This window comes from Bombyx mori, chromosome 15, assembly GCF_030269925.1.
Source record: "Bombyx mori chromosome 15, ASM3026992v2".
In the NCBI taxonomy this organism is placed as follows: Eukaryota; Metazoa; Arthropoda; class Insecta; order Lepidoptera; family Bombycidae; genus Bombyx; species Bombyx mori.
In genome coordinates, this window is record NC_085121.1 from 646,224 (window position 1) to 671,906 (window position 25,683).

The 25,683-nt window shown below is 38.0% G+C and overlaps 1 protein-coding gene and 1 long non-coding RNA gene across 12 annotated transcripts in view; one reads left to right on the top strand and one right to left on the bottom strand.

Moving 5' to 3' along the window:
• The window catches only part of E74 (transcription factor E74), a 266,595-nt gene that overhangs the window by 80,833 nt on the left and 160,079 nt on the right, over nucleotides 1-25,683 (bottom strand).
• On the top strand, nucleotides 2,571-3,853 carry LOC134200138 (uncharacterized). Its single transcript, XR_009974921.1, has 2 exons — nucleotides 2,571-2,771; nucleotides 2,970-3,853. It is a non-coding gene; the product is annotated as an uncharacterized LOC134200138 (long non-coding RNA).

The following is a 25,683-nucleotide window of genomic DNA, read 5'->3' on the forward strand; positions in this document are numbered from 1 at the left end:
GTGTGAGTGAGAGAGAAAGGGAAACTAGTTGTTAACTGTTTCAAGTTTACTGGTGCAAGTGCAGTGTGCTACGCGGCCCGACATACACGAGATAAGGTAACGAGAGACCGATCCCGGGATATCTTGTTTAGTTTTAATAAACAGAAAATATATTATAATTTTTTATCGTTTTTACGTTGGCCTTTTCACGAGTTATCGCAGGTCAAAGATGTTTAAACTAACTGAGGGAAAATTTTTAATGAAATATGTTCAACTACTAATGTTAGATTTATTGATTTTATTTTATGAGTTTATGAGTTGTTCGTGAGCTAAGAAAGAAGATAGACAGGGCAGACAGACGAAACAGACCAGCTAGTGCTTGATAGAGAAGTTACTATAGATTATGGACATTAGTTATTATAGACATTTGAGTCTTCTATATTAGGTATGTACATACTTCTTGTCTTAAGGTAACTGAGCGGAACTTACGTTGTGTTGTGTAATTGCTTATTGTATACACAATAAACTATCTCAGTGGTCATCACCATCTCATCATCCGTATAGGGCAATAAATTATTAATGATGAACTTACAACACAGAACATAATTTTATGATATATGTATTATATAAACAAATGGCGTAAAAACAATATTTTTAGTTGGTTTGTAATTTGATAGCATCGATTTTGTTTTATATACCTCATAGAATCGATTTCGTTTCTAGCGCTTAATATAAATTAGTCCGAGAAACACATAATGTTCTCTCGAATATTTGCCCGCTCTACATTCCTGTTGTTAGGTCCTAAAAAAATATTATCGTGACCTAAAAATATTTTCGTAACAAATTAAAATGTCTGTTAACGATTTATTGTGTCGAGACGGAGTGTTCTGCAAGTGACTACGTCTGCGTCATTATCTATAAATGTCAAGTTTCCCTGGCCAGTCGTCCGTGCAGGCAGAATGCACTTTCTTCCTGCACACACACACACACACACACACACATACCGTACGCGCATTTACGAAGACGAAAGTCTGTTAATACTATGGGAAAATACTTTATGAGAAGAAAACTGTTTGAGAGGAAACCACGGATGTGTTTCTTAGTAATAAATAATATTACTGATATATTTAAAAAAAATGTAATATGTTAATGGGAATTTATAGGTCACACTTGAACTTTTGTTTCGTACCTAGTTACCTCGAGGGGTTATACTAGATTGTCCGAGCGAGTAAGTGAGCTCACGGGGCTCAAACCTGACGACGTTGCTAACTAGCCCTAGCAAGAGCAGTGCTTCGCAGAATTTACCACCAGATCGGAATCGCGATCCACTGAGAAAATCCGACGAGAAACTCCGTGGGCTGTGTCTGAGAGATAATTTGCTCGCCGAGCCCTTCGTCGCGTCGCAAGCGACGGGTTTGACGAGAACGATGACCGGTGCTTGAGGTACCTAAAAGCACCGTTAGTGGATCGGGAGGATCCGAAATAGCGTGTGTTTTTATCGAATACGGTGTCCGATATGAAGCCATGACGCATGTTATCATGTCGATAGAACTATATCTCGTCCTTTGGTTCGGAACAATGGCTCGTTTCTATTTTACCAGTAAACATCTAAGCGAATTATGTATTTACTAAAATGATTTTAATTTATTTATCATTCATCTTGTGATGCTCATTGAAATAATACGTTTTGTGTGAGCATGATGTGCTTTCAGTTATCTGTTTCGGATAGAGAACGCTTTTAAATGATAAGACTTGTTATCGACTTGGAGTATTTACATATAAATAGCGTAGTCGTTATTTAAATGTTCTTTATGATGGTTTTTAATTAGCTGGCTCTAGCCGACGGGCTTAAAGTGACCGCTGTCCGTATAATAACAGTTATTAATCTATTTTTATATATATCAGATTATTTTACAGCACATATTCGCAGCAATTACGACTAGGAATAGAAATGCGAGTCGACCGCGGCGAAGAACCTTCCTAATCGCTGACTGATTATTTAAATTTAATTTTTATGTTCATAATAATTGAATATGCAAAAAACTGATTATTTTTTAAAGCAGTGTAAAATTAAAAAAAATATTAACTTTTGAGATATATTTTAGAGTTAATTAGCAATTGAAAATTACTGGAATTATTATAAAATGGGTGTAGGTAAGCCTCAAAACTACATGTATATGAAAAAAACGTATTTGACAAAATATGCGACATGTGCCCTTTTCGAAATTGCATATTCAATTAATTCCATCGTTAATTCATTAGACTAACTAGGACTCACTAAGACTAACATCGTATTTTCGCTACAAACTGGATGTATTTGGATCTATGAGTGCACACGCGACACAGGCAGATGCACTTGTTGGAAAGTGCGTGCCCTATTTAGAGTGTCCTTGCAGCGCGTTCCCACGCTGCGAGACGAGCTTTGTTTAGGGATGGGACAGTTATCTTATCGATGGTTACCATTTTCAGTTTTCTCTTTCGATTCTTAAGCACCATTCACGTAAACTAGTGTTGGCTTAGTGATCGGATTTTGATCATAAATTTTGATAATAATCACCGACAATACCGATAATAATCACCGATCACTTCGATCAATAATACTACTAGATTCGCGATTAGCGCTTCAAAAACGGCCCGAAAAATAAGACCACAAATAAATTTGTGGTCTTATTTCAAATTAGTATGGTCCAATCATAGCCAACACTAAGACGTCAAAACGCTGCAATGCGCGTTCAAAAACTGAGTAAAAAACCACCGTAACACCAAGGTTTTGGAAGGAATATCTTTTTTTGGTAAATTTATATTATTAAGTGTTTTTCATAAAATAATAAACACAATTATATTGTAAATAAAACACAATTTACGAATATTGTAATTGTTTGGCCAATGTTTGCAACAAGGCACCAACTATTGTAACAAACATCACCTATTCTTGGACAGGGAATGCATAGAGTAGTTTTGTTATTTTATAATGTTATTTTTGTTTGTAGATTTCCTAGTAGCCCCTTGTCGCTGTGCACAATGGATATATATTGTCGCGAAAGAAAGAGGAGAAGAAATATAGAACCCTTATAAAAATTCTAGAATTGTTCAATGGTGGTGGCAAATCAATGCAAAAAAGTATTAAAAAAACTTTATATGTATGTGTAAATATTTTAAGCGTATATGCTGAAAAGGATTTGTTTTCTGGGGGAAACGAACACAGCCATAAAATAAGCCTAAATTAAACTGATTATAGAAAAAATCATTGATATAAGATTACATTATATTTGTAAAAAAGAAACCGCTCATATAAAAATGACTTCTAAAAGACAGCTTTATAACAAACTGAATCTGTTTAAAGGTAATTAAACCTACATTATTGTTTTAATTACTTCTGTATAAAGAATACGTGGAAAACATGTTTCGTGTTTCCTTTCATATTTTTTTTACTTTATTCAATTTTATTTTTTATCACCTATTTGTTGTAATAGCGGCAATGTAAAATATTATCTACTACTTTTTTGAATCGGTCAAAAATAGTTGCGACCATACAAAAAAAACCTAAAACAAATATGTATATTCTGCAACTCTATGTCTTTCAATACTTACTGTGTTCTGAGCATTGAAATGTAATACCAAGAACTACATCTAGTTCCACAATACAATAAGCACGAAATTTTAAACAAATATTTTTAACCTTATAAATTAGGCTTTAAGTATCATTTTAGAATAAATATTTTTGTACTGATGACTTTTTATGTTCAAGTGACATTTTAAATTTATTCCATAATATTCTTTTTCTGACGAAAGGACCTAAATAGATATATTTTGCAATGGTAATTAAACTTTATGTTTAAGTATTAAGGTTTATAATAAACTGAAGTCGTTAACATTATTAAACTTTTTTCTAAGAAATGAAGATGTTTTCGTGTCTGCAAACGTGGCCACTGGAGCGTCTTATTTTTGTTCCTGATCCTTAATCTAGTACTATTATTGATCGAAGACCGATCAGCTTAGATTCATTTTATGTGTTAGATTTCTAAATCTAAGTGAAATTGGGTTGTCCTTTGATGCGATTCAGAACATGCATCGATCAGTAAAAACTCGTCCAAAAACATAATTATGTGAATCACATTGTCATTAGTTATTGCGTAAATGTGTGTTCGAGCTGAAAGCTCATCTGGTGTGAAGTGATTACCAGAACTCATGTAACACCAGCTTAAGCAATCACCAGTGAAAACAGTGTAATCGCTGCCAATAGATATTATAAAGAAATTGTCCAATCGTAATTTCTTATGACAGTCCCGCACCCATTCCTGAAACAGCGACCTTGTGGTCCAAACGTATATAGTACAATATCACACGTCTCACATGTTCAAAGTTACATTATTTACATCGATACCCTTTGCTCTGTTGTACCGGTTTAGACTTATCATCGGTTGGCGTAACTATTTTTTTCTTCTTATTATGACGTAAATAGATAATAACTATCTTCCGCGTGTTGCGACAAATCGACGAATATACTTGAATTACGAATTATTTAATGTCGATAACCGTTTTCGGGATTTTGATTATGTGTACGGGATATTTTGTGCAGGATATATTATTTCTAGCACATCATTCACCTAGTAACCCGCATGATAATTCGAACACACACGTATACAATTTCGATTCGAATTCAAATATTCGCCTTCCCGACTACTGTTACAGTCTAGAATTACTTGCTAACTAATGATAATTCGATAAACTGACAATATTGCTAGGTCGACTCTGTTACGACTCAAATACTATAACGTTTGGATAACGCGTTTATTTTGTATCTTTTAAAATATCCAACTGTATTCATGTCCACTGAAGTTTTAGCTCTACATTATGATCATGATTTACTAAAAGAAAATATTATTACTGCTATTGCCTCAGTCACCGCTCTTTAAACTACCAAATGGCTGTCTTTCATACTTAACAATACTATCAGAAGCCACGTCCTAAGAAGGAGACTGCGTGCCTTCTGAGTTTCTCGCCGGAACTCCTTAGTGGGTCGCGATTCTGATGGTAGATTCTGCAAAGTACTCCTCTTACTAGGGCTAGTGAGTGCAAATTCTCTCAGGTTGAGCCCGTGAACTCACCTACCAGGCCGGGCGTAGCTGGAATAGCCCTCTAGGTTATTAGCGAAGAGGTAAGGAAAAAAGACTACAGATACGTGGGAGAACAATGTGGGGCTGGTTTGTTATCGTTGTTTGATGAAGCAAAAAGGAAAATTTCTTGCATAGCTTATTTGTTCCGGACATATCCGTGAAAGTATTTTGACAACTTCTTGGAGAGATTAGGAACAATATCGATAGCAATATATCGATCACAACCCATCCCTACAGTTTCAATGTGTTAGTTGAGTGCATCTGTGTTGGATTCTATTAGTTGCATGTCGTCTCGTACTTACATCCATAGACAGGTGATAAAAACTCGATCTTACCTAGAAATGAAATAAATTACATTTAATATAAAACTATATTATGTAAATTAAGTTTAATTTAATAATTAAGCATTACATTATGCACTTGTATAAAATTCGTAATGTAAATAAGTCAGAATATTTGGTAAAACTGAATTTTAACAGTTTTTTTTTTGCAAATATTTTGAGTTTTTATGCGTAAAAATAAAATTCTTGTCAATATCTTAGTGCGACAGCCAATGAGTTGAATTTAAAAAAAAACGTTATATCCGTACTTGCTGCTAATGTTTTTAGAGCGTTTAACTCATAAAAAATATATTTCTAACAAAACTTCTCAAATAGAGTCAAATTACTATAAATAAGTGCAAACAAAAACATAGCTTTTTAAGCTTCAAAGCACATAACGGTAATTTTTAATAAAGCTATAAACGTGCTCATTTTATATAAAAAAAAATCTACCATTTCACACAATCTATCGAGTTATGTTCCGTGACCGACAGAGAAAACTGCATTTCTCGATAGACAAAGATACATATATACAAATCAATAATGTAAGAGCGAGAAATGAAAATGCAATTTGTTGTTTTAAGGCAAATATTTTCTCAGCGTTAACGGTAGATATCTCCCATCATTACTTGAGCTATGACTGAAAGCGAAGGAGTTTAAGACGGGGATCAAAGTTACATGGTTCCCAGAGTAATGTATTTTTAGTTAGTGACTCACACAGTAATCGTGCAATATAATTTATTGGTATTGTATTGCAGTTTTCAAGTTTACAATTCCAAATTATTATTATCAAGCAATAGATAATTATTTATCAATGAATCGTTATAAATGATAAATGCTAAAATAAGTTTTTTGCTTATAAATGACACCATGGTTCAGACCAATATTGAAAATTAAAAAAATGGTTCGTCAAATTACCAATCAATAATCAACCAATACTAGTGTTACTCAGACCCGTTATATTCATCGAACGAATCATATGGTCTGAATACTAAATCCCCAGAATTTTTGTTCAATTGTAAGAATGAGTTTTGTTAGTAAATGTAAAATACAAAGTTTTTAATAAATATCAAAAGACATTTATTATCTGTATCTCATTTATGTTTCATAACTACACAATACCAAAGCAATCATCAAACTCCTAGTTGAGGTCTTGCGAGGCGCTAGCATCTTTGACTATTAATAAAATATTTGGACGTTTCCCGCCGCGTTGAGTGTTTGACAGCTCGTTGACAGTTCCCCTGGGCTGTCAATCTGTCAGTGAAATGAGAATGCGTAGTGTCGACGCCGTGTTAACGGTTCTGTAGTTTGTGTAAAGTTTTTATTAACCTTTTTATGTCCTTAAAATTCTTTTGGTGGTGAAATTTTTTTTTGCCATGGCAAGCAGACAAGCATGCGGTCCACATGATTTGAACTAATTAACGTGGCCATGGATATCGGTAGTGGCAGAAAGCCCAGTCAAATGGCACCTAACTGAGGAGCCAATTTAAAAATATGAATCCCTCAAGTGAACTCTCGGATGGACACTCCTGTTCTTCTCTTAACTCATATTTAAGGCTTTAATTTAATTTACCAGGCGTCGAAGTAGCTTAAATGCAACCGTCGCTAACGATGTAAAGACATTCCTAACAGGTCATCAATCGTGACCATCGCGGAGCCCACTTCACGTGATTTGATGACGAAGCTCTCTCACGGCCTATTTAGTGTTACGTGATCATTAGACTCAGAGACCACAACGTGAACCTCGTCATACACATTGAAGTGCGAGGGCGAAGTCTCCAGAGTGAAAACCACGACGTCTTTGCAGTAGAAGTTGGTGCACACCAACAATATACGATTTAAACATAATGAAATTACGATAATTAATCAAAATCAACGGGTTTTTTGATACAAGATGTTATTCCTTCATCGAAGGAGTCGTCCGTGAATTATGTAAGCCTACACGTATAAATTATAACATAGCAAATAAGGTACGTAACTTAAAAGGAAATAACAGAAAATTTCGTGGAAGCTGAAAAAGCTTCCCTCCGAACGGAAGCAACTAGTAAACAGAAAAGCCTTTACAGTTCGAGGGCTTCGTGGCTCGTCACCAGGACGTTAATTAAAAAGCTCTTTTATTGCCTTAGACGAAACTCGACTTCCGGTGGAAGTTTCCGAACTTTTTTGTTCGTCGTTTTGTATCGTAAATAGATTTTTGCTCTTTATCGTTAGTCTGGTTATTTTATAAATAGTTGAGCAGGCGAGTTCACAGCCAGCCTATTGTTCTCCACCTGAGGAATTGCCGGTGCCTATCACGAGACAAGAGATCAAAATGTAGTTGACACTGTTCTAAGACAACGTCGAGGTAATAACGCTGGTACGTAGTCGATAACGTGGTCAGACCGAAGTTTCTTTTTTTATTGCCCTTGTAGTTAGACGAGCATACGGCCTACCTGATGGTGAATGGTTACCGTCGCCCATGGACTTCAGTAATTCTAGGGGCAGAGCCAAGCCGCTGCCACCGTTAAATACTCTCCACAAGCCTCGTTTGAAGAAGGACATGTCATAGCGCTCGTAAAACACCGTGGAGGGGAGCTCATTCCAAAGCCGGGTGGTACGTGGCAAAAAAGACCTCTGGAAACGCACTGTGGATGAACGCAGTGGCTCCAGGTAGTGTGGATGAACTCTGCTCCGGTGGCGGGCGGTGCGATGGTAAAAACGAGATGATAGAATCATCTCAAACAATTCCTCAGAGCACTAGGAAGTAAGAAAAAGTGGTCCCTCCATAATTAGGTTTCCTCAGAACATAATCAGCATATAGATTGTTAAACACACGCGGTACACGAGCGCGGTCGTGACGAATGTGAAAATCTGTATATGAACTTCCACTAAATAATTCATAGCATTGCTAGACGGTCTGCTAAGACACATACTAGGCCCCTTGAATAAGGAGCGATTTTGTTTTGCGCATTTCAATTGTATATTTACTATAAGTAGTACAAATAACTTTTTTATTGGTGGTAGGACCTCTTGTGAGTCCGCACGGGTAGGTACCACCAGCCCGCCTATTTCTGTGAAGCAGTATTGAGTTTCGGCTTGAAGGGTGGGGCAGCCGTTGTAACTATACTGAGACCTTAGAACATATATCTCAAGGTAGGTGGTGGCATTTACGTTGTAGATGTCTATGGGCTCCGGTAACTGCTAAACACCAGGTGGGCCTTGAGCGCTCTCTTTGTTTAAAGTCTGTGGTCAAATTGAGAATAGATTGATATTGGTTGTCTATAATATTATTTGTCTATAGTGCAGTCTTGATGAATTCTGTGATCATAGAAGTATAATAGTCTTTGACAATAGAATCATAATAATGTTCAAACTTATATTTTGTATTAATTATAGTCGAATTTCGACTACTAGGTGACCATTGGTATAATTTAAATACGCAAAAAACAAACGTCGGCACGTCACGTTCTGACATCACGTATTCGGCACCCGCGGGATGTTTTTTTACGTAATCCACCTTCTGTTCAAGTCTAAGTGTACTAAGAACGCGTTGCGAATAAATAGAAAAGTATTAAATGGATAGATTAAATATACATTCATTCTATTTATGTAATTGATCGAGTCGATTGGCAGTCGATATTCCAAAATTCAGATTTACACAAAAAGGCGAGACTGCCCACTTAATTTCGTCAGATTTTATATAAGAAAACTTTTATCCGTATTTAATAACAGGTAATCCCTACTAATATATAAATATGAATGTAAGTTTGTTTGTTACGCTTTCACGCGAAAACTAATCAACCGATCATCATCAAACTTTGTACACATATTTTACCTCCAGGTATTAGAAGTAACATAGGATACTTTTTATTAAGAAAAAAATTGTTTGTCAAAAAATCTCAAAATCTAGCTTAGCCATCTACCGGTTCAGTAATGAAGTTCCAATCCTGAGTACTGTAAATGAAGTCGCGGGTAAAATTTAGCGTTATGCCAAAGTAACTATTCCACGCGAAGTCGCGGGCAAAAGCTAGTTTAATATAAATAATTTAATATAATTAAATTAATTAAAAATAAATGATATAAATTTCATAGCACCTACCACTATTTAGGTACTCTGCACTACCCTTGGTTGACTGGTAGAGAATGCCTTAGGTATTAAGTCCGCCGATCCAAAACTTTACTTGAAGTGTAATAATTTACAATTTTAACTTGAAATTATTTTCGAATTTGACCTGTATTATAATTCGGTTTGAAGTCGAATGCAGCCGTTGTACACAGACGATTGAGACATTGATTTTATGTTACAAGGTGGGCAGCAGCACCCACCAGGCCAGGGGTTCCACTAATCACTGAATATCAAGTAGGTAACAAGCTAGTCTGTCCATCCTAAGAAAGAAGTAGTCTAAGACCAGTATTAAAATTCAAATAGTGGTAGGGGCAACCGTTACCACTACTAATGGAATTACAACTTAAACTATTTCTAAACGACTGTCGAACATGCATTTCGGCACACACTTCAAGGTACGTGACTTCAATGAAACCAATCCCAAATGCTCTAAACACAACCACCCGAGCCTTAAAGTGGTATATGTATGAACATACAATCTGATCAAATCCATCCACACCTTACGAATCTGGACCGAATTACGTAATATAGACGCTAACTATACTTGAGACCTTAGAACTAATATCTCAAGGTGGGTGGCGCATTTGCGTTGTGGATGTCTATGGGCTCCAGTAACCACTTAACACCAGGTGGGCTGTGAGCTCGTCCACCCATCTAAGCAATAAAAAATAAATAAATAAAAAACATCAAATCCGGACCTCGTGGTGCCGGAGTCGGATTTAAAATCACTGCGTTAACATCGCTGTTAACACCTGTGCCTGATTTAGATGTGTAATACGAATCTAATGATACCATTTGTATCTGCGGCACGATCTCAGTCGAATAGGAAAAAAAAAAACTAAGGCCTAATAAAAAATTATGTATGACTTCCATTAAAACGTCTATCAGCAAATATTGACTTAGAATATTCTAGAATTACTCAGTACACTAGTTACATATCCAAGCATATATGTAGTGAGGTTTAAGTTATACATACACATCAAAGGAACACAAAGGTTATGTGAACTTAATACATAGGGCCTCTGTGCATTACTACAGATGGTTGCAAGATATTTACGACGTTATACACCAATAGGTAAAGCTCATTTTTGTATAACATATATTAGGAGAACTGTTTTTGTAAGGTTGTAACAGTATTTTTAAGGTAGCAGAAAATTAATCTACGGACAGCGTCTGATTTTTGTTCGGAATTTCAGTTTACAAGACGTACGTTTGTCAAATGATAAAACTTTTTAAAAATAAGTTTTAAATTTTTCAGTTCTAAAATTGAGTTACGCTTAAAGATGAAATCCAGCATCTCTAAGTACGTGTTTCGCTCAAAGCTCAAAATTTACGTAAATTACACACCTACAAGAGAAAAGGTACGTATTTCCAAAAAGTATTACACAGTCTGTTGAACAACAAAGAACATCTTATTAGCCATTATAACATCTGTTTATAAAGTCTGAAAATATACGCACACAAACGCAAGAGTTATACAGGAATACGAACCGGCGTATTGATACGCGCACACTCATACAAAACTGTAACTAGCGAACACATTGACAAGCGGCGTATTGTCGTCAATGCACACGATGACAGACGGCGTACTGACACGCACACATACAGGAGCCGCGTATTGGTATAGACAACATTGTGTCGTAATTGATAGGGTTGCTTGTGTGCGTGCGCCGACAGGGCGGTGGGTTGTTACTGAGTCTCGGGGGTGGGTAGGGTAAACGCCCTCCCTGTCCGACCTTCAGACTAGCGGGGGACGTCGGGAGAGCGTCTAGGAAGCTCTCTCGAAAGGCTCCATGTAATTAATATGTAATGTGGGAGCGTTTGAGATTTGGCATGTGCAGAGAGCTCGGTGGCAATTATGTTCAGCAATCAGCATTAATTCTCATTTGGGATTTTTTTTACAACTTCAAATAACGTGGTCAGCGTCGATTGAGAGACTTGTTTTGCATATTCAGCTACGTTTTTAATTTTATATAGAAATTAAAAGTGCCTAGTAAGTTAATTATGAAGTCTAATATTATGTTAATAGGCGCGTTAATACCGTAACCCACATTCAGGTGCAAGGTTGTTGGGGGAAGAACTCGTTTTTTCTTTTTTCTTTTATCAAACCGTCAGTATGCATCGATTTTAATTGATCTGTGTTTTTGAATACGTCGGTACATGGATAATATTACAGTTATTTACTATTATTGTCTTTTTAAAGTTCAAACATAATTAAAATCAATTATTCGTTAATTATTATTTTAAATCCCATTTATAGTTGTCTTCCTCTAATCTATAGAATGTATATCGTATAGGAGTTACAGTATCTGCGATAGTTTATTTTGTTTTTATCTCAAAGGGTGTTATTTCAACATTTTGTCTTGGTAGACTAGGTAGGTAGACTTGGTAGACTTGGACTTGGAGACTTGGTTATTAAATTTAAACCTAATTCTATCTAAGTTTGCCGCAAAGCAGTAAGACTTTCGGCTTTGTAAGCTGCCCACGTGCTCCAGGACCCAGGCTGTGTGGGTTACGGAGTGTGATCATTCGCCATCCAGTTGCGCATGTAAAACAGCTTACCCGTCCTATCGGATCCTCCTGATCCACTCTCAGTGTTTCTAAGTATTCCAAGCACCGGTCACTATTCTCGTCGGACCCGTCAAATGCGTCGAAGAGTTCGACGTGCAAGTTAGCCCATAGACACAACCCACTGACGTTATATTAGATCTTCTCAGTGGCTCGCGATTCCGATATAGTGGTAGAATCAGTGAAGCACCGCTTGATTAGGGATAGTGTATGTGAGTACTCTGAGGTTGAGCCTAGTAAGCTCAGCTACCAGTCCGCGTGTATTTGAAAGAGCCCCTTTGGCTACTAACGATTGGGTACGAAACAATATTTTTTTGGTTATCCATTGACCGTCCCAGAATTGACATACGAACTTATATAACGGCCGTCTGGTGTAGTGGTAAGTGATATGGTCACTATACAAGGGGGTCGCGGGAAGATATTTGTATGATAAATATTAAAAAAGAAATGTCACACAAGTTCTTTACGAACTCAGCACGGGACCAGTTAACGTGGCGTGATTGTTAGTATTTTTTTTTTTTTATTACAATTAGGGACCAGGTTTGGGGCAAGATCTTGAGCTGGTGCGGAGATAGGTTCGCGCTTTCTGTTACGCCCCAATGCTTGCCTCTACAAGATGGTGCGTTTGCCGAAGTTCAGCATTGCCAGTGCGATTTGCAGCGACAAGTCAGTCCGTTTTGTGGAACAAGTGCAACCTGCACTGATGGCACTTTGCGATCGACATATTTCCCATACAGTGCAGTTCCTTCTCGACTTAATCAAGCTCGGTCTCCACCTGTGCACCACATGGCGGGTAAGGCTCATTAACGCTTCATTTAGTCCCAGAGGAACAAGCGAATAGCTTCGATGGACGGAACTTCAATGACACTGACGAAGACACAAAGGAATAAAATACATATGATCCAGTAAACTTGAAGGCTCACACCCCACCCTTTGGATACATTTGTACGATTGCCCAATCGCCCTTGAACTTTTAACTCTCGTCCGATTGAAACACCCACGCGTGACTTAAATAGCCACTTAATGTATCAAACATGTATGGAATATGCTACAATTTTTTTATTGCTTAGAAGGGTAAATGTGACGGGCGGCCCGTCTGGTGTTAAGTTTTTTTTTATAGCTTAGGTGGGTGTATGAGCTCACGGCCCACCTGATGTTAAGTGGTTACCAGAGCCCATAGATATCTACAACGTAAATGCCGCCACCCACCTTGAGTAGGACCTCTCAGAGTACGCGCGGGTGGGTATCACCACCCTGCCTATTTCTGCCGTGAAGCAGTAATGTGTTTCGGTTTGAAGGGTGGGGCAGCCGTTGTATCTATACTCGAGACCTTAGAACTTATATCCCAAGGTGGGTGGCGCATTTACATTGTGGATGTCTATGGGCTCCAGTAACCACTTAACATCAGGTGGGCTGTGAGCTCGTCCACCCATCTAAGCAATAAAAAAAATCATAGATGTCTTTCAAAAAATTCCTCGCAAAGGAGTAGTTAAATGTGCAACCATAGTTACTTCTATGTACTTGATACATGGACATGATATGCGACGCGTGAACGCAAACACAAACAAACAAACAAATATTTACTTTAGATATTAAAAGTTATAAAAAGGCATACATTATTCAAGCTTATCAACGGCATAGACAGTGACAGCTTTAATGCCATGGCAAAGTGAAGTCTTTAACAAACATATTCATCAAGAGAATTTAATTGAAACTAATAAAATAAATATACACCACCGTGTTTTCATATGTCGGTACAGAACTATGTACTATGTACACACGCTCTCATTACATACGCTATGTACATATTTGTACATTTACATAAATTATTATTCCCAAGTCTAATTCATCCTAACCGACCAAGGACATGTTAGGAGATCTAGAAGGACCTAAACCTTATTCAAGCTAATTGAGAACTTACGTCCGCGACATAGAGAACACTGTCGCTTAAAACGAAGACAACAGTTACGTCATTTTCATATCGAAATTCACGGTTGAAAGCGAAATTTATACCTGAGCCGCTTTTAATAGATTTTGGACTTTAGGTCTCAGGATCAAAGGTGATATTTGGTTGTAATTCACAAGAAAGGGATGCAGATATGAGTTAGAACGAGAAGCCTATATCCGTGGTGGTCCGTGACCTATCCTACTGACGAATGTCGAGCCCCGGAACGTATCCGAACAAAACGTCTAGACGAATGTCAGCGTGTGCGTCGCGACATCTGTGTGCGTAGAGTCTCTCACCGACGGAGCGGTGTCAATGTGTGCATCAACTAATTTCTTATAGGAAAAGTTTTTTTACTATTCCCGGAGATGTTTGTTTTGTATATAACTTTGTTTCTTTTTTTTTACTATTTGTATACGGCTGATCCAATATACGTAAACTTTGTTTGTTCTTATAGTGTAATCTTAATTAAGGGTCACCTAATGTGCTCGCGAGTATTACGACATTGCAACGTAAATAGTTTTGATACTTGGGCCGCGTTTCACGGGCATGGAACTGTATTAAACGTTTGTGGCTGAACGAGCTCACGGTCGGCGGTGTACAGTGGAGTCCGTGGACATCACTTCGTGAATGACGTCACCTGCCTCAAGAAATGAGATCAAAGTATTTTTATTTATTTATTTTTAAGTTATACTTCTTTAGGCGCGTTATGAAAAATTGATGAGAGTGAAATTTTACGATGCGCGCGTACCGTGACACAAAATTAACAGAATGAAGTTGCCCAATAAATCGCTCATTACAATACGACCGACGTAACTGGGCGAGTCTGAATATAGCCGCAGGTGAACTTTCCGAACCGTACCGAGAATTACCGAATTTATACGATGTCAAGAAAAGGGATGTCCAATATGCGTGTTTGAGGATGTTGTTTAATCGATTTTTTTTCAAATTGATTAATATATATTTAAATAAATAAATAAAAGAAACAAATTTAATAAAAATAAAGTATAACTTCTTACGCGCGTATATAAGTACGCGCACCCTTTTTTTTATTGCTTAGATGGGTGGACGAGCTCACAGCCCACCCGGTGTTAAGTGGTTACTGGAGCCCATAGACATCTACAAAGTGAATGCGCCACCCACCTTGAGATATAAGTTCTAAGGTCTCAGTATAGTTACAACGGCTGCCCTACCCTTCAAACCGAAACGCATTACTGCTTCACAGCAGAAAGCAGAAGGCAGTCTCAACGGTATTGCTTCGCGGCTGGAACAGACAGGTCTGTGGGACCTACCCCGCGGGTTAAGGCTTATTGTGGCCCTACCGTCGGTCGATTATCGTTCGGAATACGTTGGTATAGTACTCAAAAGCGTTGTTGCCCATTCACCGATAAATCCTTACCTCGAGGGGTTATTTCTAGATTCGCCAAACTAGTAGGTAAGCTCACGGGGCTCTAACCTGACGTCGTTGCTAACACTAAGCCTAGCAAGAGCAGTGTTTCGCAGAATCTACCAGCGGATCGAAAACGCGACCCACTGAGAAGATCCGGCGAGAAACTCAGTGAGCCGTGTCTGTAGGGTCCGCAGATTTAAGGCCACACTGCCATGGTGCCACCGTCACACATCACACATGTGGTCTATCGTTGAAAAAAATTCTTTATTTATTTATTTTGTAGATTGACGATCTATTTAGACATAAATGCTGATAGCGGGTCTCATTGTATTCGGTGGGTGTTCCCACAGTTTTAGAAGTAAACGCAAAACTCATTTATTATTATTAGATTTTAATCTAATTACGTACGTATCTTCCCTATGAGTTCATTGCGACTGCAAAACACACATCTATACTTATTGAGAAAATTCATAATAAATAAATAACTGGGAACAAATCACACACGGTTATTCGGCCTGAAAATAGGATTCCCTGTGTTATGAGTACAAGAGACTCTGGTATATATATATATATATATATAATACACACCCAAAAAAAAAAGAATAGTATGTACCTAAATATGAATTAAGGTTGTTAATAAAGGCTTCTTTATCTTTATCTTTAATACATACCTATTCATCACCCGAATGTTTGCCCAATGTGGGGATCAAATCCACAACCCTAGACACAACGGTCAGGGGCTCTAACTATTGCACAATCGAATCAGAATGTATTGTTTTCATTTAATATTGTGCAGCGTATATTCAACATCGTATGACCTCTCGAGGACACTCTTCGCCTTCGGGAAGGCCATAGCGTGAGTTGACTTTGTTTAACATCACTTTACACGAGCGTTTTGTACATTATTGCGATCCTGTATCAGGATTTGGAGGACTTAGATAAGTTCATCGGTGCGTTAAAGGAAGGTAACAACAATTCGAAAAACTTATTCTTAAAATCGAGAGATATTTTTTTTATTGGCCGCTACGAAAACCCACGCTGCTACCAAAGAAAGACGCCTGATCGAAACTTCAATTTTATTGGAATCTCGACTATGAAACTCTGGTACTGACCAGAGAGAAATACACGCAAAATGATGGCGCCAACCATGTAGTTCATATGATTTAGTTTTATCAATTATAAACATATTTATACATGTCTATAATAGAGTCTGATAAATCATATTCCAGTTCTCCTGGATTGCCGTCAGGTTTGGTCACGTCAGAGCACCCAGGTTAATCGGTGCCGCCAAGATGCCTCGTACCGAAATTGTATCAAAAACCAAACTTTGCATCCACAACGAGCCGGTTAACGTAAAAACAGCACACTCTGAACACTGGAGAACACCAAAAGTGTCGCTTGTAATCCACAAGCGGTATCTATTCGTCTTACTAACACACACAACAATAAATAGCATCATCGAATAAAGAGCCGTAATATTACGCACACACACGCAACGATGGAGTACGGTTTATGCAAGCCCTTTGCCCTTGTAGTTCGTTGGCCCGGGACGTCCGTGGACTAAGTAAGGTCACAGGGGGGCGCGGGTCATGGGTATTTTCGGGAGCTGTAGACAGCTAGAGGTGAACAAGGTCGCGCTGCTGTCGTTTGAGACAATTACATTTATCAGCTGTATTGAATTGAAAAAAATTGTGTCAGAATAACAAAACTAAGTTCTATCTAAAGATATTGTTTTGTGTTAATTTTCTAAATTACTTCATTGCTATACCGTACGTTCTGTGGGAAGTGTTCCGAGGAAGGGTTTGAGACCGCCCCGCACTGAACCAGAATTCATCCTTAACAGTAATCAGAGCGAACATCCACAGTTCCAAGATCGTTTTTATGACGCGCCGACCGTCTTGCAGTCAATTTCCATCAGCAGTACTACCCGATCACATATCTACCCTTGAGAAAGCCAATGTTACTGAGCAACAGAGATCCCTCACCATCAAAGTGCCTTCGAAAGCAATACAAAATACAAAAATATACCTAGCTGTTATATCTTTCGCGATGGTTGTTTTCGTAGCGGCCAATTCAGGACGATACGATTTTCCTCGAATTGTATTAAACGTGGTTAGTATCCGAATATGTCGATCGAATAGCACTCGACTATAGATAATGCACAGCCTAAAGCTAACGAGATGTCGAATATAGAATCTACTAGAAGTTAAAACTAGCTTTAATAACTCTTCAGTCGTGCGTCGCCATGAAAACATTGTACATCAATGTACAAAATGAACATCATTAACTAACAAGTTCTTAGCACAAACTTTAGCTTCGATATTTGTTACTAATTAAAAACTAAAAATCGTGGTGAGAACCCGTTAAATAATCATATTTATAGTTTACTGGGGGTACGACGTCTTGTGAGTCCGCGCAGGTAGGTACCACCGCCCCGCCTATTTCTGCCGTGAAGCAGTAATGCGTTTCGGTTTGAAGGGTATGGCCGTTGTACTGTATAAAACTGAAACCTTGGAACTCATATCTCAAGTTAGGTGGCGGCATTTACGTTGTAGATGTATATGGGCTCCGGTAACCATTTAACATCAAGTCATTCGTGAGGTCATCCAACTGTCCAAGCAATAAAAATATATTTAAAAAGCCGCAAAAAGTCATAACAGTACATAAATACGTGACCCCCAGCGGAAAACTGCATTGAGATCATTAACTGAGCGATTTGATCAAGTAAAACATCTAAGAAATCTCCGATATCACAAACACGAGCTGTAGAGGTATCGAAGAGGTCAAAGGTCACAGAATGTCACTCTCGATCCAGAATAATTATTCCAATTAGTTCAACAGCAAATTACCGAGCGAAAATAATATGTGGAAATCTCAGCGGGCGGTGCAGCCCGGGCGAGGTCGACGTCCGGAGCATAGGACGTCCCTGCCCTACCTGGAGGAACACTCAAAGGTCCCCTTTCGGGATAGCAGCTACGTTATTACGAAAACTGAAGTTTACCTTAAGTTTACCTTAAGTATACCTTAAGGTCAACTCGACTTAACTCAATATGTATGTATTTATTTCTGAAAATTCGAATATCACATTTGGACAAAGTTATTTTAAAAGAAGACGACTAGCTCATGGTGCATCTACTTATATACTAATATTATAAAGAAAAGATTTGTTTGTTTGTTTGTATTGAATAGGCTCCGAAACTACTGCACCGATTTGAAAAATTCTTTCACTGTTTGGAAGCTACACTATTCCCGAGTGACATAGGTTATAATCTTTTTGAAAAAAATTTGAGATCCTTACTAAAACTCCAATAATGTAACTCAAAGTGTAAAAAAATTACCTAAAATATTCTTTACATCGCGCGCCCTGCGAAAACAATTTATGATAAAATAAAATAATGTACTACGACCACATTATTATTTATGAAAAGTGTTGCGACAGCATATGTCTAACTATTATAGTTATGCCATAACAAGTGCTATTTTATTTAAAAAAATAAAACAACGTCAAATATCGTTGAAACTTTTGTTAAAGACCCGAGCGGAACCGGAGCGGGCCGCTAGTCTGATATAAAGTGGTACCGAAACTCATAGACATCAGAAAATGAATACTGTAATAATTCTATTATATTGAGGTCAGTTTATAGAAATAAAGATAGATTCCTCCACAATCACAACATGCTTTTCCCACCAGCCTGTCTTATCTAAACTATTACGATAAAATACATATACACTCTTCCACAACTATAAGTACTAAATAATAAAAATATCAAAATAAATAAACATAACGTGTCTTCATAAGTTGGTCGGGTGATGTTCGCCGGCATTACGGCATCGCGTCCGGTCGGCGGTTCGTAGCTCCGTAGCGTCCTCTACGCCGTAGCAGAAGGTGAATAGGGTTGGGAGTTCGTAGATCTTGCACACAGGCTGTTCACCTTTAATTCCACATTCGAAGGTTGTTTTTGTAGCTGAAGTATTTTTATATGACCGGATTGGAAAATCTTAATTTTTATTGTTCAATTAACTAAGTTTAGCATCAAATAATGTTTATCGTAAAAAATAATAATAATAATTTAAGGTCGCATTTCTTTAGTCGAACGTTAGTAACCGACTCGATGCTAAGCTTCACGATACTACGTAATATAATATAAAAAAAAAACAATAATTATTTCATTCATTTTTTTTACATTGTTGTTTGTTCATTTTAACTGACAGCGCGGCAACAACAAAGCATATGGTTTTGTTGCTAATATGTGTGGACTAGCTTACGGTCCACCTGATGTTAAGTGGTTACCAGAGCCCATAGACATTAACAACGTCAATGTCGCCACCCACCTTGAGACACGTTCTCATTTTACAGTATGACGGCTGATTCACCCTTCAAATCGAAACGCATTACTGCTTCACGGCAGAAATAGACCTACCCATGCGGACTCACAATACGTCCTAATAAAAGTAACAAAATGCTTTGTGACTTAGTATCATTGTCGACGATACGACATTAAACAAATTCCGTGCTATATTAAAAGTCTTGAATATGCAAATACATAATAACACAGATCTAACAAAATAACAAGCTAGATTATTTTCCTGAAGTTATAATAGTAAATAAACACGACAAAATATTTCATTCGTAATATCAAACTCAATTTCGTTTGCGAGACAACGTTTTGTGTATGTATTTCGTATGTCAATAAAAAAAAAAAAAACCTAAGCACTCAAATTGTATTTTGTGTGTACAATGAAGAATCATTTACCAAAAGTAGAGTGAAGCGTTTAACCCGTTTCGAAGTCACGTCCTTTGAAATTATACCTGGAACACGGTGAACATTTCCTCCCTTTGTCTGCCCTACACGTGTCAAATTATACAGATGTAGGTCGTCTGGGTACATTCGTCTTGTTTTATATCGAAGCACGCGTGGTAATGTCATATATATTACTTGAATTATATATATATGTACGTATTATTTCAGGACGAGGGTAGGTGATCGCGATTCGTTAAGCTATTAATAATAGCGTCGCAGGAAAATCGCAATTACAATATGCTTGTTTTGTAAGTACTAGATATAGTTGTGATTGGAACGGATTATTCAAAGAAATTCAGGGAACATAATAAATTACTTTATACAAGGCAGTGGGATGATTCTACTGTAACCTTTTGGCTGGCTGCCCCAACCTTTAAACCAAAACGCATCAATGTTTCACGGCAGAAATAGGCAGGGTGGTGGTACCTATCCGTGCGGACTCACAAGAGGGCCGACCATCAGTAATTACGCCAATTATATTTTTACGGGTTTGATTTTTATTGCACGATGTTATTCCTTCACCGTGGAAGTCAATCGTGAGCATTTGTTAAGTACGCATTTCAGTAGAAAAGCTGTTATCCGCTGGCGGGATTCGAACACTATTGCATCGCTCGATACGAATGCACCGGACGTCTTAATCTTAACGCCACGACGACACAAATCCAAATCTTCCAAATCTATACAAATTAGAGTTAACTTTTACGCGATCGAGAAGTTAAAAAAACTCTTACTAAGCACACTGAAACGAGAATATTTTGATTACACTCAACGACTCGCCAGAATCCCTGAAGGCACTATGTTATCGAACGTTAATGTGTAAGTGGGAGGGTTCAATGTCATACCGCATAACTGCAGGCCGACACGTCGTAGGGCGGGCGGCGCGTCCTTCCTAGGGCGGCCGACAACCCCTGGCTTTAACGTACTATTCTAGCAAACAAACTCACCCTAACCCTTCACGGAATCTGCACTGGAAGTACGATAAGCCTTTTTTGAGAGTCACTCACTCAGTTCTGTAAGTTTAATCATTATTAACAGACTTATTTGTTGTTTCAGGTTTAGTAAATGCGTGCGAGTGGGGACAGTCTTATGTTATAATTTAAACCATAGATAATACACATAAATGATTTAAACCAGTTTTACGATTTAATCACTCGCTTGCTTATATCTTTACAGATCAGTTGTGGTCAGGTATAAATAAGGTTTAAGCGTCTGTCCCTTTAGGTTACAGAATCGTAAAACTACTTTTAATTATGATTATGACTAGTTAGAACTGAAGGCAGTGTATTAGTGTTAATTTTGAGCACAATTACTTGAGTCTGGCCTAACACTGCCACTTGAGACATATATCTTGTGATGGACTCATTTTTCGTGTGCTTTGTTGAGTATAGTATTTATTTATTATTAGCCGACTTTAACTCCAAAGAAGGTGTATTTATTTTGATAAACTAATCCGGCGTGATTTGTGTGAAAGTGATACAGTATGTAGCGCGAGCGGCAGATAGATGAGCGTATGCTTGGGCGGATTTAGCAGTAATAAGAGTGCACTGGACTGAAGCGACTATTGTAAACTTGAAAGTTCTCCGAGACATTTCATTACTTGACGCTACAGTAAGTGCTTCTCTGACTGAATACTTAAGTTACGGTTTATGTTTTCGTATTAATAAGTAGATGAGATTAAATATTACTATTGTCCACTTTTATGTTTTTATAATCCGATATTTATTGAATTTTGCTATTTATTTACGGGGCTCTCAGGTGATTTGATTTGATTTGATTTATAAGCTTAAAACCAAAGACGTTCTCTAGGAATCGTGGAAGCAATGTTATCGGTTATCTAATAAAAATGAACAAAACATATGATAGTTTATAAAAAAGTAAGCTAAGTGTATGATTTTCTTTACTCAAAAACAATTACAGTAATTTGCCGTCTGAACTTTCAAATAACATGAAGCTTCGTGGCCTAAATACACTAATTGGTGGTATAATACGACCACCCACTATTTCTATACTTATAATAATATTATAAAGAGGAAAGATTTGTTTGTTTGTTGTATTGAATATGCTCCGAAACTACTGAACCGATTTGAATAATTCTTTCATTGTTTGGAAGCTACACTATTCCTGAGTGACATAGGCTATAATCTTTTTTGAAAAAAAAGTTAGGGATCCTTACTAAAACTCCAATAATGTAACCCAAGGTGTAGAAAATTACCTAAAATATTCTTTAAATCGCATGCCCTGCGAAAACTATTTGATGGTAGAATAAAATAATGTACTACGACTTTATAGAACTATTATAGTTATGACGCAATAAGTGTTCTTTTATTTAAAAAAATAAAACAACGTTTAGCGGTAGGCAACGGCTTGGCTCTGCCCCTGGCATTGCTGAAGTCCACGGGCGACGGTAACCACTCACCATCAGGTGGGCCGTATGCTCCTCTGCTTACAAGGGCAATAAAAAAAAATTGTTGAAATTTTTGTTAGACACGAGCGAAGCCGGAACGGGCCGCTGGTATTAAATAAAGAACAATAAAGTATTAACACTTAAACAAAAGTTCGGTCAAAATAGGTGATTATAAGTGAAAGACCTTCCTAGAGGAGTGACATTGGTTGGAGGAGGCTTCGCCCGGCGCAGGCCGCAGGGTCGATGCCCGCCCTAGGAAGGACGTACCGCCCTGGACGAGGTAATCCTGCTCCGATGGAACCGGGACTCTGGACTATTTATTTCGTCACAGTTTTTTATATTTATTGCTTTATTGCGTAGATTGGTAGAGGAGCTCACAGCCCACTTTGTGTTAAGTGGTTATCGGAGCCCATAGACATCTATCACGGAAATGCCGCCACACTTTGAGATATGTGTTCTAAGGTCTCAGTATAGTTACAACGGCTGACCCACTCTTCAAACTAAAACGCATTACTGCTTCACGACCAAAATAGGCAGGGTGTTGGTACTTACTCGTACGGACTCACAAGAGGTCCTACCACCAGTAATCACGCAAATTATAATTTTGCAGGTTTGATTTTTATTACACGACGTTATTCCTTCACCGTGGAAGTCAATCGTGAGCATTTGTCAAGTACGTATTTCATTAGAAAAATTGGTGCTTGCCTGCGATTCGAACACCGCTGCATCGCTAGATACGAATGCAACGGACGTCTTACTTATCCTTTAGGTCACAACAACACAAAATTTTATAAATCATTTTAGATACATTTATGTGAAGATTTACTTGGATAGCGCTTCGCGGGAACGAGATGATTTCTGCCGGCTTATTCATTAATAAACTCTTTGTTACAACGTAATCTTACTTATGTATTGTGTCCGCAATTTATTATTATTAACTAGCGGACCCGGCGAACTTTGTTCCGCCACACGGTTTGTTTCAAACACATCAACCGGTCAACTTCAAAATTTTACTTTATTTAACCATAGAACGTTTAGCTGTCAGTTGCGTTTTGTTATTCCATATCAGTGGCGTTTTGTTATACCACGTTTTATGTCACGTCCTACGGGAACGTGATAAAAAGTATCCTATATCCTTCTCCTGGTTCTAAACTACTTCCTCGCCAATCTTCAGCCAAATCCGTTCAGCCGTTCTTGAGTTATAAATGGTGTAACTAACATGACTTTCTTTTATATATATAGATTTGGTCTAATTGACAATACAAGATACTTACGAGTACCTGTATAAACAAAATATACATGGACTTGTTGAATTTGTTTTGGCATTCAGTAACTCTTTAACGTGACATTTTAATTTACAAATTCTAATCGTTTGTTTTTTTAAAATTGAATGATTTATCTACTCAAATCCTCTACTGTAATTTTCCCTAAATTAGAGAAAAAAAGTTTACTTTAGAAGTTTTAAATGATTCAGTTTTTCTGCGTATGTTGTTACTCTATTTGTCATCATTATCTCCTAGTGTCGATAGGCGCGCTTGGACTGTCGTTTTGGTGAATGCGATGTGTCTGATATCGGCACGGGAGAGGGCGGCCCGGTTGAGAGGTGATCGTCCGCCCGAGGAAGGACGCGTCGTCCGCCCTGCGACCAAAACACCGCCTCGTTAGGCTAAAGGCCTTTTAGTTAACGGATAACCTAATGTCTTCTGAAGCGAAGCTATAGTCTAGTGTTTATACAGAGGCGCGGTCCCATCCTTGCGCGTGTCAGACTTATGATAATTGTCTACGGAGACCGAGTTACTACCCTCCTGTAGCGGAACTACTTTAAGTGCCCAATTCTTATCTCAGATACCGGTAGTAGGGCATACAATTGTTATTATATTACACTAGCTTTTGCCCTCATTTAGGTAGAAAGTGAAAATATTTTGAAACATTCTTTATTGGTGTTCCACTTTTATCGGTCTCATGATGTTATATAGCCTATAGTCTTCCTCAATAAATGGGCTATCTAACACTGAAAGAAATTTTCAAATCCAGTGTGCAACTGTGGGAAATACGTATCGGTTTGAAGGTTTGGATACTTTCATGGGAATGGTGACTCCCTGAGAAGATTCGGCGAGAAACTCAGTGAGCAACTACGGGAAATACGTATAGGTTTGAAGATTTGGATACTTTCATGTGCATATCATGACCTCAGCGTATTATTTTAACCACGTTGATTTTACTAATGATGCCACCATAAAATAAATATAACAATAATTTCCATAAAAAATATCAGTCAACGATCATAATAAAGTAAGCTCAACGTTTCAAAAGCTTCCAAGTTGTTAAGTCTACGTATGTAACGAAAGCTTAAGTCACATTGAGTGTGAACCTAGAAAGCGTATTACGAGAGCGGGCTGTGGGGAGGGCGCCGCGACCTTCCCAGGGCGGCCCCCCCGCCCGGGTGTCATTCATACCTGGATGTTTTAAAGAGAATGATGAGCCATGCATTCGTTGGCTCGATGGCCCGGGACATACACATAATAGATTACATATTTTATTTTCGGAATCATATTTATATTAATTTAGATCGGCGGAAGAGCTCACAGCCGACCATTGATTAAGTTTTTTTTTTAATTGCCCTTGTAGGCAGACGGCTATACGACCCACCTGATGGTGAGTGGTTACCGTCGCCCATGGACTCCAGCAATGCCAGGGGCAGAGCCGAGCCGCTGCCTACCGTAAAGTGGATACTGGCCTATGGACATCACAACGTGAATGCCACCGCGCGGCTACGTTTGTGTCAAGCCGAGCGTCTATGAGGTGAGGTGTTCGTCAGTGGTTATAGTAACGAGACGATTGTTTGACATTACATACTAACACCAATAAGTTTTTTTTTTATATTGCTTAGATTGGTAGATGAGCTCACGGCCCATGTTAAGTGGTTATTAGAGCCCATAGACATTTACAACGTAAATGCTGCCACCCACCTTGAGACATGAGTTCTAAGGTCTCAGTATAGTTACAACGGCTGCCCCGCCCTTCAAACCGAAACGCATTACGGCTTCACGGCA